Source organism: Lithobates pipiens, unplaced genomic scaffold (assembly GCF_037356315.1).
Source record: "Lithobates pipiens isolate NorthernLeopardFrog02 unplaced genomic scaffold, aLitPip1_a1.2 Scaffold_162, whole genome shotgun sequence".
Taxonomy (NCBI): domain Eukaryota; kingdom Metazoa; phylum Chordata; class Amphibia; order Anura; family Ranidae; genus Lithobates; species Lithobates pipiens.
In genome coordinates this window covers 289,278-304,477 of record NW_027507750.1, presented here as the reverse complement: position 1 = coordinate 304,477, position 15,200 = coordinate 289,278, and positions in this window count along the sequence as shown.

Sequence of the window (15,200 nt, the reverse complement as noted above, 5' to 3'; positions counted from 1 at the left end):
GGTGTTCAGCTCTGTACACTCTGAAGCTATGGGTGTCGCCACCCCTCACCTGTTGGCTAATATATGATTCCTTCCTGCTACTTCTTGTCCAGACCCTCATGTGCTTCTCTATTTTATTTCTCTAAATCCCTTTCAAACCAGCTACTGGTTGCTTGAGCAACATTTGTTTCTGAGCTCCCTTTGTGTAACTTGTTTTACCTGACCTCTCGTGAACTGATCTCTTATGTACCAACCCGGCTTGTTCTGATTACGTCATCTGCAGCCCACCCTGACCTTGGCTCACTATCTGGCTCTCCTTTGCTTCATCCATCCATCTTTGTCTAACGGTGTCTTCTGGTACTTCCTTAGCGAGCAGGGTGAACCCGGGGGTCGTGACCTGGGGTCAGCACGCACTTAAGCCCAAACATTCCTGAGGGAGTCCCTGGCGGAATACCGGCTGGCCCTTAGACTCCACGCCCTGGGGTATCCCGTGTCGCCTGCTCGCCTGTGGGCTCACTGTAATTAGTACCGTGACATAACTAAAATGTATCATTCTTATATTTATGGTATAACAATCACTAAAATAGCCATAGTAACACATGGGTAGAGCCTTATGGGCCCCTCCCACAGCTCTGTGCTCTCTCATTGTGCAGTGTGACTGTTCTTATCTCCGCCCCGTCCTGAAGTTTTCTGTAATGGGTGAAGCCTGCTGGGCCCCTCCCACAGCTCTGTTCTCTCCTTGAACAATGTGACTGGCCATGTCTCCGGGGCCCCCTCCTGATTTTTTTTTGCAAGCAGCCTGTAGTGGGTGGAGCCTGCGAGGCCCCTCCCACAACTCTGCTCTCTCTCCTTGTGCAGTGTGACTGTTCTTATCTCCGCCCCGTCCTGAAGTTTTCTGTAATGGGTGAAGCCTGCTGGGCCCCTCCCACAGCTCTGTTCTCTCCTTGAACAATGTGACTGGCCATGTCTCCGGGGCACCCTCCTGATTTTTTTTTTGCAAGCAGCCTGTAGTGGGTGGAGCCTGCGAGGCCCCTCCCACAACTCTGCTCTCTCTCCTTGTGAAGTGTGACTGTTCTTATCTCCGCCCCGTCCTGAAGTTTTCTGTAATGGGTGAAGCCTGCTGGGCCCCTCCCACAGCTCTGTTCTCTCCTTGAGCAATGTGACTGGTCATGTCTCCGCCCCCTCCTACATTTTTATGCAGGCAGCCTGTAGTGGGTGGAGCATGTGAGGCCCCTCCCACAGCTCTGCTCTCTGCACAGGCCATGTTCAGCACCAAGATGATGTCACGGCTACATTTACAAGGTAATTACTGGATTTGCAAAGAAATTTGGTGCATACAAAGTGGATTCGGATAACTTGGCTTTTGAGGAATATATTTAAATGAAGTTTTTTTTTGCCTGCAGGGATATTTTACACTATTTCCTTTTTCTCCCAATTTAAAAAAAAAATCAGCTTTAGTTACAAATAAACATGAAATGAGACATATGAAAATAAAGCACAGTTAAAGCTTCTTTTTCTCCAGATGTCCTTCTAAACAAAGCAGGAAGAGAGAAATGAAAGCTTTAGCTATTGAGCTCTGTAAACAACATTTTCTTTATTTCTTCAACAAATCAGTTAAGAAAAGAAGCCTAGAGCTCCACCTACAGGCTGTTACTACAAACACTAAATATCGCTATGCAATATTTCATAGTTTTATTGTTTAGTGCCGGCTGTTATAAATAGATAGAAGTGACTATATATAACTCCAGTACACATGCCCTTTAAATAAACCAACCAAGTGCATTCCTCTGGCAGTTATAGACCAATTACAGGCAGAAAGCCATTGCCTGTGAATGTCACAGCTGGACATGACAGAGGACAAACATATAAAAGGATGCATGATAAATAGTAATTGTTGTGTTTTGTCATCATTTGACTTTGCCCTTCTCTTCTCCCCATCCAGTGTAAATGGCATTTCACCCGGCCCTGCACTCCTGCCCTGAGATTCACCCAGAGCCGCAGTGTCCCCGAGAGCGGGCGTCTTGTTTATTTGCCATTGTCTCCCAGCAGGTAGCGGATTGCCCTGGAACTGACCCTGACACAAAGGAGCCAATAGGGAACACACGTGGAAAAACTCTTCTTTGGCATGATCCGGCCGGCTCTATGATTTCAGCTCCCGAGCGCAATTTTCTACCGATTACATTCTCACCTACAAGAGGAAAGGAGGCCAGGAGGGAATATTGACTTTGATGCTGAAATTTCCCGGGAACGTTATTGGGCGTCTAACTCTACGGAGGAGAGGTCATAGAAAAGAGCTTTATGTTTTTAGTGTTTATATCTCAGAAGAAAAAAAAAACTATTTTATGAATTTTCGAGACACTTCTACATCTCTTCTCCACTATGTGCTATCCAAATGTAGAGCACCCCCCCCCCCCGAGGAGCCGCTGGGGAATTTGCCCCCCCCGAGGAGCCGCTGGGGAATTTGCCCCCCCCGAGGAGCCGCTGGGGAATTTGCCCTCCCCCCCCTTTAGCGCACACAGCCTTTTATTTCTTTTTTCACTGGCATAGAAAACTTTTTTTTTAGGGTTTTTATTTTTATTTTATTGGAATGATGAGGTTGGGTAGGGGTAGGGAGCATGGGATACCCCAATAAACTTCAAACTGAGCAACTTGAGGGCTCCCCAATTTTCGGCTGCACCTCGCTAACTGGATGTCCCACAGGAAGGGCCCGGGACATGGGGGGGGGGCAGGAGGGGTGGCTGCCCTGGATGCAATGGTTTATTCCAGGGGTGGGGGTTGCACTGTGCCAGTTGCTTCTGTTACAAGACTGACAGGAGTAGTGACACAGCAAACCACTGCTAACCCTAAGGGAAGGGGGGTGCCAGGATACACATGCCAGCAGACAAGTTAATCCCTCTAGAAGAACTCCCAGGCGCAAACTAACACTGGCTCCCTTTGCTCGTAGGAATCGGGCATTGGCGAATAGAAGTGCGCATGCGCGAACTGGCATGCAGAACACGCGCACCCGTGATTGACGCTGCCGCCAATTAGACTATTTACACTCAGCCAGTGCCTAGATCCAGTGCTGCTTTGTCTTCAGCTTCTGTGCACCCTGCTATCTGTGAACTTGTACCCTGATTCCTGCTATCTACCCGGCTTGCCTTGACCATCCCTTAAACTCCACCAGCATCGACCTCGGCTTATCCTGCGATCAATCTTCTGTCTGCTCCTTTAGCTCCTGTTCCACTGATCCATTTCCAGACCAGGCCTACCTCCTGACTACGTTCCTGCCTGTGTTCTGTATCCGATTATCCAGGCCCGTGTATGACCCAGCCTGCCTGACCCTGCTAACCTGTCTGCTGTCACCTGCAGCAACTGCCTACCCGCTGAAGCCTTCTGAGGACTTCTCCAGCCCTGCAAGGACATCCGCCCTGCTGCCTGCAAGACTTCTTGGCACTTCTCTGCACTCCTTCTGTCCACACTATCAAGGGTCCCGCATCAGAAGTGTAAGAGAGGCCTTCCTCGTCCAATAAGGCTCTACCCCCAGGTACATGATTGGGGGGGGGGGGGTGCAGTTTGGTACCTTTTCCCTGGATGCTGGATGACCTTGCCACCGGCACTGCCCACAGGATTCTTAATGCTGCTGGTGAATTGTACTCCCTCAGGAGCTTAAAAGCTACACATAGTCACTTCCCTTCAGCACTGGGGTCATCTACTCAATCAGCCACAGGATCATCGGTTGCCTCCTGCCGATATCCACCAGGACATTCCTAGTGAGGGAGATGTAGACTCACCACCATTATAGGACAGCTGGACTCTCTCCCACCAACCTCCACCACCCGGCTCTCTCCAGTGAACTCACTGACCCAACTTGATCCCTGGACATGGAACTGCGAATAGGCAATAGAGGGAGAGAGGAGGGCCATCAACGCCCTGGAAAGAAAAATTATGACTGGTTGTCAAGGACATGTTCTTCCCAGTGTCCACACCCCAGCAGTGACCAGTACAGATCTCAGTGTCCCCAGCAGTGACCAGTACAGATCTCAGTGTCCCCAGCAGTGACCAGTACAGATCTCAGTGTCCCCAGCAATGACCAGTACAGATCTCAGTGTCCCCAGCAATGACCAGTACAGATCTCAGTGTCCCCAGCAGTGACCAGTACACATCTCAGTGTCCCCAGCAATGACCAGTACAGATCTCAGTGTCCACTCCCCAGCAGTAACCAGTACAGATCTCAGTGTCCACTCCCCAGCAATGACCAGTACAGATCTCAGTGTCCCCAGCAATGACCAGTACAGATCTCAGTGTCCCCAGCAATGACCAGTACAGATCTCAGTGTCCACTCCCCAGCAGTGACCAGTACAGATCTCAGTGTCCACTCCCCAGCAGTGACCAGTACAGATCTCAGTGTCCACTCCCCAGCAATGACCAGTACAGATCTCAGTATCCCCAGCAATGACCAGTACAGATCTCAGTGTCCCCAGCAGTGACCAGTACAGATCTCAGTGTCCCCAGCAATGACCAGTACAGATCTCAGTGTCCCCAGCAATGACCAGTACAGATCTCAGTGTCCCCAGCAATGACCAGTACAGATCTCAGTGTCCACTCCCCAGCAGTGAGCAGTACAGATCTCAGTGTCCACTCCCCAGCAGTGACCAGTACAGATCTCAGTGTCCACTCCCCAGCAGTGACCAGTACAGATCTCAGTGTCCCCAGCAATGACCAGTACAGATCTCAGGGTCCCCAGCAATGACCAGTACAGATCTCAGTGTCCCCAGCAATGACCAGTACAGATCTCAGTGTCCCCAGCAATGACCAGTACAGATCTCAGTGTCTCCAGCAATGACCAGTACAGATCTCAGTGTCTCCAGCAATGACCAGTACAGATCTCAGTGTCTCCAGCAATGACCAGTACAGATCTCAGTGTCTCCAGCAATGACCAGTACAGATCTCAGTGGCTGCTGTGCTTCACCTGTGCTTGGTTGAGCTGAACTTCAGTGTCTCATTATAGGGTCAGCCCTGCTGATGCCACTGGTAGTGGGGGGGATTTAGGAAAGGTACTCCAGGGCCTGTCACTGACCCCTGGGTGAGAATAGAATATAAAGCTGTACACAGAACCGCCGTGTGTAACAATGTGCTCAGGCTATGGCTGAAATGTTACCAAAGACCTCCAAGACTTCAGTGTGAGGTGGATGGAGGATGAGTAAGGATTGAACGTTTGAGGGGTATACGGTAGGGGATGGTCACTGATTGAAGACGTGAACAGTCTATGGATACAGGAGTCAGAAGAGGAGATTTTTGTCAGACAGAAACTAGATCAGGCGAAATTTTCTTCCCACCAGCCCCTTTCTCAGACTCTACTGGAGTCGGGATCGGCATGGTGTGCTCTCTGATGGGTGGAAGGAACATTGAAGGTGATGCTTCCCGACGTTCATCCTGATAATTGCTTCTGCCAGCTGCAGCTCATTACTTCCAACAATCCCCCCAGACAAGTTATCCTCATCAAGTACCAATAGTTTTATTTACTGGTAAGGAGTAGAAAGCCGATAAGTTTGCGGGGTTCAGATGCCCCCTCTTCTTCAGGTCTTCACTCTCATATCAAATGGAGGAGATGACAATTAAAGAAAAGAGTTGAATTTAAATTACATTTTTGGACTGGAAATAAAATATAAAATACAATACATTATACATCATACAAAAAGAGAGGAAAGTATAAGGATATCTTCCTTTAAAACTCCCAATATGCAACACAGTGTGTCTACAAATTATTATTGCTATCACATGACATTAGACACAGAAAGGGAAACACACATCTAAATATCCATCCATCCATCTTTCCAACCATACTTCCTTCCATTCTTCTTTACTGCCTTCCATCCATCCATCCATCCATCTATCCATCTGTCCAACCATCCTTCCTTTCTTTCTGCTTTTCTTCCATCCATTTATCCAACCATCTATCCTTCTTTACTGCTCTCCATCCATCCACCCAGATTCCGATAAGCCCCTCATTCGCAGACCCCCACAACCACCGGGCAAGGGTTGTGGGGATGAGACCCTTGTAACTAAGTCATATTTTTTTTTTTGGCGCGGGGTTTCCCTTAATATTCATACCAGACCTGAAGGGCCTGGTATGGAATTTGGGGGGACCCCCACACAATTTTTTTTTTTTACATTTTGGTTCAGGGTTCCCCACAATATTCATACCAGACCCAAAGGTATGACTGTGGGGGGAGTCCCATGCGTTTTTTTTCAATGACTTTTATGTGTATTGCCGGGACCGACAATTCATTATAGCCGCGAGTACTTTTAAATGACCTTTTTTCCTTTAGAAATGTAATTTTGCTGTGGTATTGTTCATTTTCCTTTCTCTTTCACTACAATCACTTCTTGTAGTTCTTCAGCCCACTGAGCTCCAGGTCTCTCTCACTAGACCCTCTGATTCACTGTCACTGAATCCCTTGAGTTCCTCCAATCTTCGCAGTGGTATCTTCCTCAAGCATCCCCCCGCTTCTCTGCTGGGTTCCTAGCTTTGCACTCCAGATACTTCTCAAGCTTCACCCCACTGGCCTGCTCGGCCCCTGGCTTGACATACAAGCCTACTCTGCAAACTTCATCTCCGCTGGTTGGGTCCCTGGCTTGATACCCACTGAAGCTTCCAGATTCTTCAGTGTCCCTGCTTATTGAGAATACTGCTCTGGTACTTGCTTCCATTGCTCACTGTGATCCCTGGTAATAAGGTGGAGGGTCCCTTAGTGGCAACTGCTTCCCCTCTACCTCCGACCATGACAGGTTCTCTGACCAGCCAAAACGTCACTTCAGGTTGGACTGCAAGCTGCAATCCCAACCCTGCAGTGCTCTCTTGCTTCTGGATAGGCCCTCAGACAGCCCAGCAGCCAGATGTGCCCGGGATAGGCCCAATCTCCAGCCTAGCAGCCTGGGCAATACAACACACATCCACCCAGACAGCCATCCAGGTGGAACAGAACACCGATCACCTGACTCCACCCGAATATATAGGTTCTCCCAGCAGGCCAAGGGATCCAAGAAAACCCCTGCCCGTTGGCTGAGATACCCCATATACTCATAATCTGACCTTGCATTGCCCTTCTCATATCCAGTACCACCAAGTATCCAGCCACCTAGCAGCAATAGAGAGAAGTGCAGCAATTACAGACTTAAGCCTCATATACACTATTGGATTGTTGGCCAACAAAATAGTGGAATTTTGTCTGAAGGGCGTTGGCCCAAACTTGTCTTGCATACACACGGTCTCACAATTGTTGGCCAACAATTCCGAATGTAATCACATACTACTTGGTTTTTCATCTCTTTAGCGCCACCCTTTGGGCTCCTTCTGCTAAGTTTGTGTTAGTAGAAGTTTCGTTTGTGCTTTTCAGTTTGTTTCAGTTTCGTTTCATCGACCAGCCATGTTGCGGAATCGGAGGAGATAACGTCTTATTTATTATTGGCCTTGGAGTTATTGCTTTGACATTATTTTTTGGGTTGAATAATAATGATTTGATTTGTTATATTTTCTATATTTTTGGATGCATAGAATGCACTTTTTTGGTTAATTTCTATTGGTGGACATCATGTCTAATTTTATTTGTTTTCTTTTTTTAATGCACAATAAAACAATAGTGTAGAATAATACTTGGTGATGTGTTTTACTTCAAATGACAGTTGGGGAGTCGGAAGTTACATTTTATAAAATACAATGTAACATTAACAAGGGACACCAACATTGTATCTTTGATCTTAAAAACTCCGGGATAATGGTATTGTGGCAACTTGGCCAAAAAAAAAAAAAAAAAAAACATAATATTATTCTTGATATCACTAGAAAAAAAAAAGCCTTTGAAAATTTGTTTGCAAAAACTCCATCAGTATCACCAGCAAAGCAGCTCCATTATCATCCCATTATAAAGAAGAAGAGAATTGTGCGCTGCATTTCCGCATTTCATAATTTGCCGCGCCACGAATGTTAATTCTCCATTACGATCGCTCGTTTACAAGACTGTCCGCTTCCGGCTCGTCCTCGCTTCCGAGCACGCGTGTTTGTACTTTGGACTTTTGTCAGACGGACTTGTGTACACACTCTCGTAAAAATCCGACAACACACATTTGTCTGCAGAAAATGTTAAAACCTGCCATCCAATATTTGTCTGCGGAAAATCCGACAACAATTGTCCGATGGAGCTTACAAACGGTCAGATTTTCCGCCAACAGCCTGTCATCACACATTTCCCGTGGGAAAATCCGATCGTCTGTATGAGGCTTAATGCCCTGTACACGCGGTCGGACATTCCCGACGTCAAAATCCATGGGATTTTTTTTCCGATGGATTTTGGTCCAAACTTGTCTTGCATACACACGGTCGCACAAAGTTGTCGGAAAATCCGATCGTTCGGAACGCGGTGACGTAAACCACGTACGACGGGACTATAAAGAGGCCAGTAGCCAATAGCTTTCGTCTCGTAATTAATTCTGAGCATGCGTGGCACTTTGTGCGTCGGAATTGTCTACACGCGATCGGAATTTATACGATCGCATTTTGTTGTCGGAAAATTTTCAAGCCAGCTCTCAGACTTTGTTTGTCGGAAATTCAAATGGAAAAAGTCCGATGGAGCCCACACACGATCGGATTTTCCGACAACAAGATCCGATCTCACATTTTCCGTCGGAAAGTCCGGCCGTGTGTACGGGGCATAAGAGTGAAATCAATTGATCCTCGACAATTAGCCAAGGCAGCTACACCTGGAAGGTAAATTTAGGAGTGACTCCGCCTAAACATCATGGGGCTACATGTTAAATGGAGGAAATAAACAATGCGCCGCGCACCAGTGACTGGCACCATTCCATTACCTGTTATGTGGTGTGACGCCACCTACGCAACGCACAGAACATCCCCCCCCCCGCTGCTGTGTAACCGGGCAAACAGCCCTTTTATCTCCGGTAATAAATTCATTTCTACCCATCAAATGTATTTTCCATTCGTATTTGGCTGTGTTGACTGTGCCAGCTGCTTTGCCACTTTTCCACTATTAATCTCACCAGGGAATAATTCTGCCTGCAAAGTCTAATATGCACATTATGCCCTACATAGGAATATGTTACAATTATTATTGCTTTAAATGACCCTTGCATTCCTTAAAACGACATTTAGCATGCAGAAGTAATTAGCTTTAATTACATCTCAAGCACACAGCAGGATGAACAGTAAATAGTTATGACATTACTGTTGAGAATTTTTTTTTTTTTTTCGAGTGCATATTTTACAGGCAGTGCCAAATATAAAGAATTATTCGGGTCTCGCTAACCCGGGCTCAGCTTGCAGTACAAACTAATGAAAGTTTCTTTGCTGAACTATGGCTGCCAGCCGGCTTTAACACTTCCCAGCTCCCAGCAAAGATCCAGAAGAAGACAAAATTAAAATCAATGGATTCAATTATACAAAATAATTCTAAAAAAAAAAAAAAAAAAAACCCCAGCTTGGCTCTTCCCAAATTCTGTCTGACCCCGGGGTGAGCCTCGGGTGTGTCTACATCTATGGTCCACCTTCACCAACACTTGGCCAAAGTCTACCCGTTACTTAGTCACCAGTGAGGAGATACAGGAACGTTCTGTCTTGCTCAGTGAGAGGCTTAGAAGAAACATGGTGATAATGAATTAAGTGAAATATACACTGATCAGCCATAACATTATGACTACCCACCTCCTTTTGATTAGGTCTCCCTTTTGCCATCGGGGCAGCCCTGACCCGTCCATGGACACCACTAGACCTCGGAAGGTACGCTGTTTGTATCTGGCACCAAACAGTCAGCAGCAGATCCTTTAAGTCAGGGGTGTCCAAACTTTTTCCAAAGAGGGCAAGATTTGATGAAGTGAATGTGCGTGAGGGCCGACCATTGTGCCTGACATTCTTTGAACCATTAAAATTCGGACTAAGTGTGTTAGTCCGAGCACCAATAAATGGCCCAACAAGAACTGTCTTCCCTTTGTGGCTGTGTGCAGTGAAGAGATGAGCTTGGTGTGTTTTATATATATATCTCTATCTATCTCTTTTGTGGCCTCCAATGAATCTCAGAGCACCGCTCAGGACTAAGGATAAGCTTGGGCGTGTTATTTGGATATTTATCGGCGTATAACATGCACCTTCACTCACACCATCAATGATCCTTCCCTCCCCACCTCCATCAATGATCCTTCCCTCCCCACCTCCATCAATGAACCTTCCCCCCACCTCCCTCAATGAGCCTTACCTCCCCACTTCCATCAATGAACCTTCCCTCCCCACCTCCATCAATGAACCTTACCTCTACACCTCAATCAATGATCCTTCCCTTCCCACCTCCATCAATTAGCCTTCCCTCCCCACCTCCATCATTGAACCTTCCCTCTCCACCTCAATCAATGATCCTTCCCTTCCCACCTCCGTGCAGTGAAGAGATGAGCTCGGTGTGTTTTATATATATATATATATCTTTTGTGGCCTCCAATGAATCTCAGAGCGCCGCTCAGGACTAAGGATAAGCTTGGGCGTGTTATTTGGATATTTATCGGCGTATAACATGCACCTTCACTCACACCTCCATCAATGATCCTTCCCTCCCCACCTCCATCAATGATCCTTCCCTCCCCACCTCCATCAATGATCCTTCCCTCCCCACCTCCATCAATGAACCTTTCCCCCACCTCCCTCAATGAGCCTTCACTCCCCACCTCCATCAATGAACCTTACCTCCCCACCTCCATCAATGAACCTTACCTCTACACCTCAATCAATGATCCTTCCCTCCCCACCTCCATCAATGAGCCTTCCTTCCCCACCTCCAACAATGAGCCTTCCCTCCCCACTTCCATCAATGAACCTTCCTCCCCACCTACATCAATGAACCTTACCTCTACACCTCAATCAATGATCCTTCCCTCCCCACCTCCATCAATGAGCCTTCCCTCCCCACCTCCATCATTGAACCTCCCCTCTACACCTCCAGCAATGAACCTTCCCTCTCCACCTCAATCAATGATCCTTCCCTTCCCACCTCCATCAATGAGCCTCCCCTCCCCACCTCCAACAATGAGCCTTCCCTCCCCACCTCCATCAATGATCCTTCCCACCCCACCTCCATCAATGAGCCTTCCCTCCCCACCTCCATCATTGAACCTTCCCTCCCTACCTCCATTAATGAACCTTCCCTCTCCACCTCAATCAATGATCCTTCCCTTCCCACCTCCATCAATGATCCTTCCCTCCCCACCTCCATCAATGAGCCTTCCCCCTTACCTCCATCCCTGAGCCTTCCCTCCCCACCTCCACCAATGAGCCTTCCCTCCCCACCTCCATCATTGAACCTTCCCTCTCCACCTCCATCAATGAGCCTTCCCTCCCCACCTCCATCAATGAGCCTTCCCTCCCCACCTCCATCAATAAGCCTTCCCTCCCCACCTCCATCAATGATCCTTTCCTCTCCACCTCCATCAATGATCCTTCCCTCCCCACCTCCATCATTGAACCTTCCCTCCCTACCTCCATCAATGAACTTTCTCTCTCCATCCCAATCAATGATCCTTCCCTTCCCACCTCCATCAATGAGCCTTCCCTCCCCCGCCTCCATCAATGAGCCTTCCCTCCCCACCTTCATCATTGAACCTTCCCTCCCTACCTCCATCAATGAGCCTTCCCTCCCCACCTCCATCATTGAACCTTCCCTCTCCACCTCCATCAATGAGCCTTCCCTCCCCACCTCCATCAATGAGCCTTCCCTCCCCACCTCTATCAATACGCCTTCCCTCCCCACCTCCATCAATGATCCTTCCCTCTCCACCTCAATCAATGATCCTTCCCTTCCCACCTCCATCAATGAGCCTTCCCTCCCCCACCTCCATCAATGAGCCTTCCCTCCCCACCTTCATCATTGAACCTTCCCTCCCTACCTCCATCAATAAGCATTCCCTCCCCACCTCCATCATTGAACCTTCCCTCTCCACCTCCATCAATGAGCCTTCCCTCCCCACCTCCATCAATGATCCTTCCCTCCCCACCTCCATCAATGAGCCTTCCCTCCCCATTTCCATCATTGAACCTTCCCTCTCCACCTCCATCAATGAGCCTTCCCTCCCCACCTCTATCATTGAACCTTCCCTCCCCACCTCCATCATTGAACCTTCCCTCTCCACCTCCATCAATGAGCCTTCCCTCCCCACCTCCATCAATGAGCCTTCCCTCCCCACCTCTATCAATAAGCCTTCCCTCCCCACCTCCATCAATGATCCTTCCCTCTCCACCTCAATCAATGATCCTTCCCTTCCCACCTCCATCAATGAGCCTTCCCTCCCCCACCTCCATCAATGAGCCTTCCCTCCCCACCTTCATCACTGAACCTTCCCTCCCTACCTCCACCAATGAGCCTTCCCTCCCCACCTCCATCATTGAACCTTCCCTCTCCACCTCCATCAATGAGCCTTCCCTCCCCACCTCCATCAATGATCCTTCCCTCCCCACCTCTATCAATGAGCCTTCCCTCCCCATTTCCATCCCTGAGCCTTCCCTCCCCACCTCCACCAATGAGCCTTCCCTCCCCACCTCCATCATTGAACCTTCCCTCTCCACCTCCATCAATGAGCCTTCCCTCCCCACCTCTATCATTGAACCTTCCCTCCCTACCTCCATCAATGAACCTTCCCTCTCCACCTCCATCAATGATCCTTCCCTCCCCACCTCCATCATTGAACCTTCCCTCCCTACCTCCATCAATGAACCTTCCCTCTCCACCTCAGTCAATGATCCTTCCCTCCCCACCTCCATCAATGAGCCTTCCCTCTCCACCTCCATCAATGATCCTTCCCTCCTCCCCTCCATAAATGAGCCTTCCCTACCCATTTCCATCACTGAGCCTTCCCTCCCCACCTCCATCAATGAGCCTTCCTTCCCACCTCCATCAATGATCCTTCCCTCCCCACCTCCATGATTGATCCTTCCCTCCCCACCTCCATCAATGAGCCTTCCCTCCCCACCTCCATGAATGATCCTTCCCTCTCCGCCTCCATAAATGATCCTTCTCTCCCACATCCATCAATGATTCCTCCCTCTCCACCTCCAATAATGAGTATTCCATCTCCACATCTATCAATGAGCCTTTGCTCCACCTCCATCAATGAACCTTCCCTCCCCACCTCCATCAATGAGCCTTCCCTCCCCACCTCCATCAATGAGCCTTCCCCCCACCTCCATCAATGAGCCTTCCCTCCCCACCTCCATCAATGAGCCTTCCCTCCCCACCTCCATCAATGAGCCTTCCCTCCACCTCCATCAATGAGCCTTCACTCCCCACATCTATCAATGAGTCTTCCCCCCACCTCCATCAATGAACTTTCCCTCCCCACCTCCATCAATGAGCCTTCCCTCCCCACCTCCATTAATGGGCCTTCCCCCCACCTCCATCAATGAACCTTCCCTCCCCCACCTCCATCAATGAGCCTTCCCTCCCCACCTCCATCAATGATCCTTCCCTCTCCACCTCCATCAATGAGCCTTCCCTCTCCACCTCCATCAATGAGCCTTCCCTCCCCACCACCATCAATGAGCCTTCCCTCCACCTCCATCAATGAGCCTTCCCTCCCCACCCCCATCAATGAGCCTTCCCTCCCCACCACCATTAATGAGCCTTCCCTCCCCCACCTCCATCAATGAGCCTTCCCTCCCCACCTCCATCAATGAGCCTTCCTTCCCACCTCCATCAATGATCCTTCCCTCCCCACCTCCATGATTGATCCTTCCCTCCCCGCCTCCATCAATGAGCCTTCCCTCCCCACCTCCATGAATGATCCTTCCCTCTCCGCCTCCATCAATGATCCTTCTCTCCCACATCCATCAATGATTCCTCCCTCTCCACCTCCAATAATGAGTATTCCATCTCCACATCTATCAATGAGCCTTTGCTCCACCTCCATCAATGAACCTTACCTCCCCACCTCCATCAATGAGCCTTCCCTCCCCACCTCCATCAATGAGCCTTCCTCCCACCTCCATCAATGAGCCTTCCCTCCCCACCTCCATCAATGAGCCTTCCCTCCACCTCCATCAATGAGCCTTCACTCCCCACATCTATCAATGAGTCTTCCCCCCACCTCCATCAATGAACTTTCCCTCCCCACCTCCATCAATGAGCCTTCCCTCCCCACCTCCATTAATGGGCCTTCCCCCCACCTCCATCAATGAGCCTTCCCTCCCCACCTCCATCAATGATCCTTCCCTCTCCACCTTCATCAATGAGCCTTCCCTCTCCACCTCCATCAATGAGCCTTCCCTCCCCACCACCATCAATGAGCCTTCCCTCCACCTCCATCAATGAGCCTTCCCTCCCCACCCCCATCAATGAGCCTTCCCTCCCCACCCCCATCAATGAGCCTTCCCTCCCCACCACCATTAATGAGCCTTCCCTCCCCACCTCCATCAATGAGCCTTCCCTCCCCACCCCCATCAACGAGCCTTCCCTCCCCACCACCATTAATGAGCCTTCCCTCCCCCACCTCCATCAATGAGCCTTCCCTCCCCACCTCCATGAATGAGCCTTCCCTCCCCCCACCTCCATCAGTGTTGTTCACTTTACCTGTCAGTGGTCAGAATGTTATGGATGATTGGAGTATATAGAGGGGGGAGGGGGTGTATATACATTGTGTACAGTATTGGAGTATATGTCTCTATATAATGTTTCAGATTCCCATCAGATATTGTGCAGTTTTTGTGGTCCCAATCTTCCAGTCTTCCCTTTTCTAATAATGGTAGAACATCTTCCCTATACCAGTCTTGTGGAACTGACTAAAATAAAAGAAAAACGAAAGTAGCGTTTGACTTTGTGTATCTCCAGGAATGGAATGCCATGGAGGTCAGACGCTTTATCTTGGATTTGTATTGCAGTGGATACATCTTGGCTACATTGAACGTAGTACTGAATAGTGTTGTCTGAAGCTCTCCCGTTATTGTCCGCCGCTGATGACCTCTTTATGGAAACAGATGAAGTGTTTTCTGTGTTCCTCGGACAATCTCTCTCCATATCACCATCATAGAGCCTTTCTCCGGGAGTGAATCACCTCTGATGGAATATTTGGAGGACGGGGTCACCTTGACATCCTTCCACCTCCTCGGATATCACGTCTACAAATGTAGCCATCATTTCTTCTAATAACGAGGAGGACTCTTCTTTGCAATGGAAGGTGAGGAGTAAAAATTCTTCATT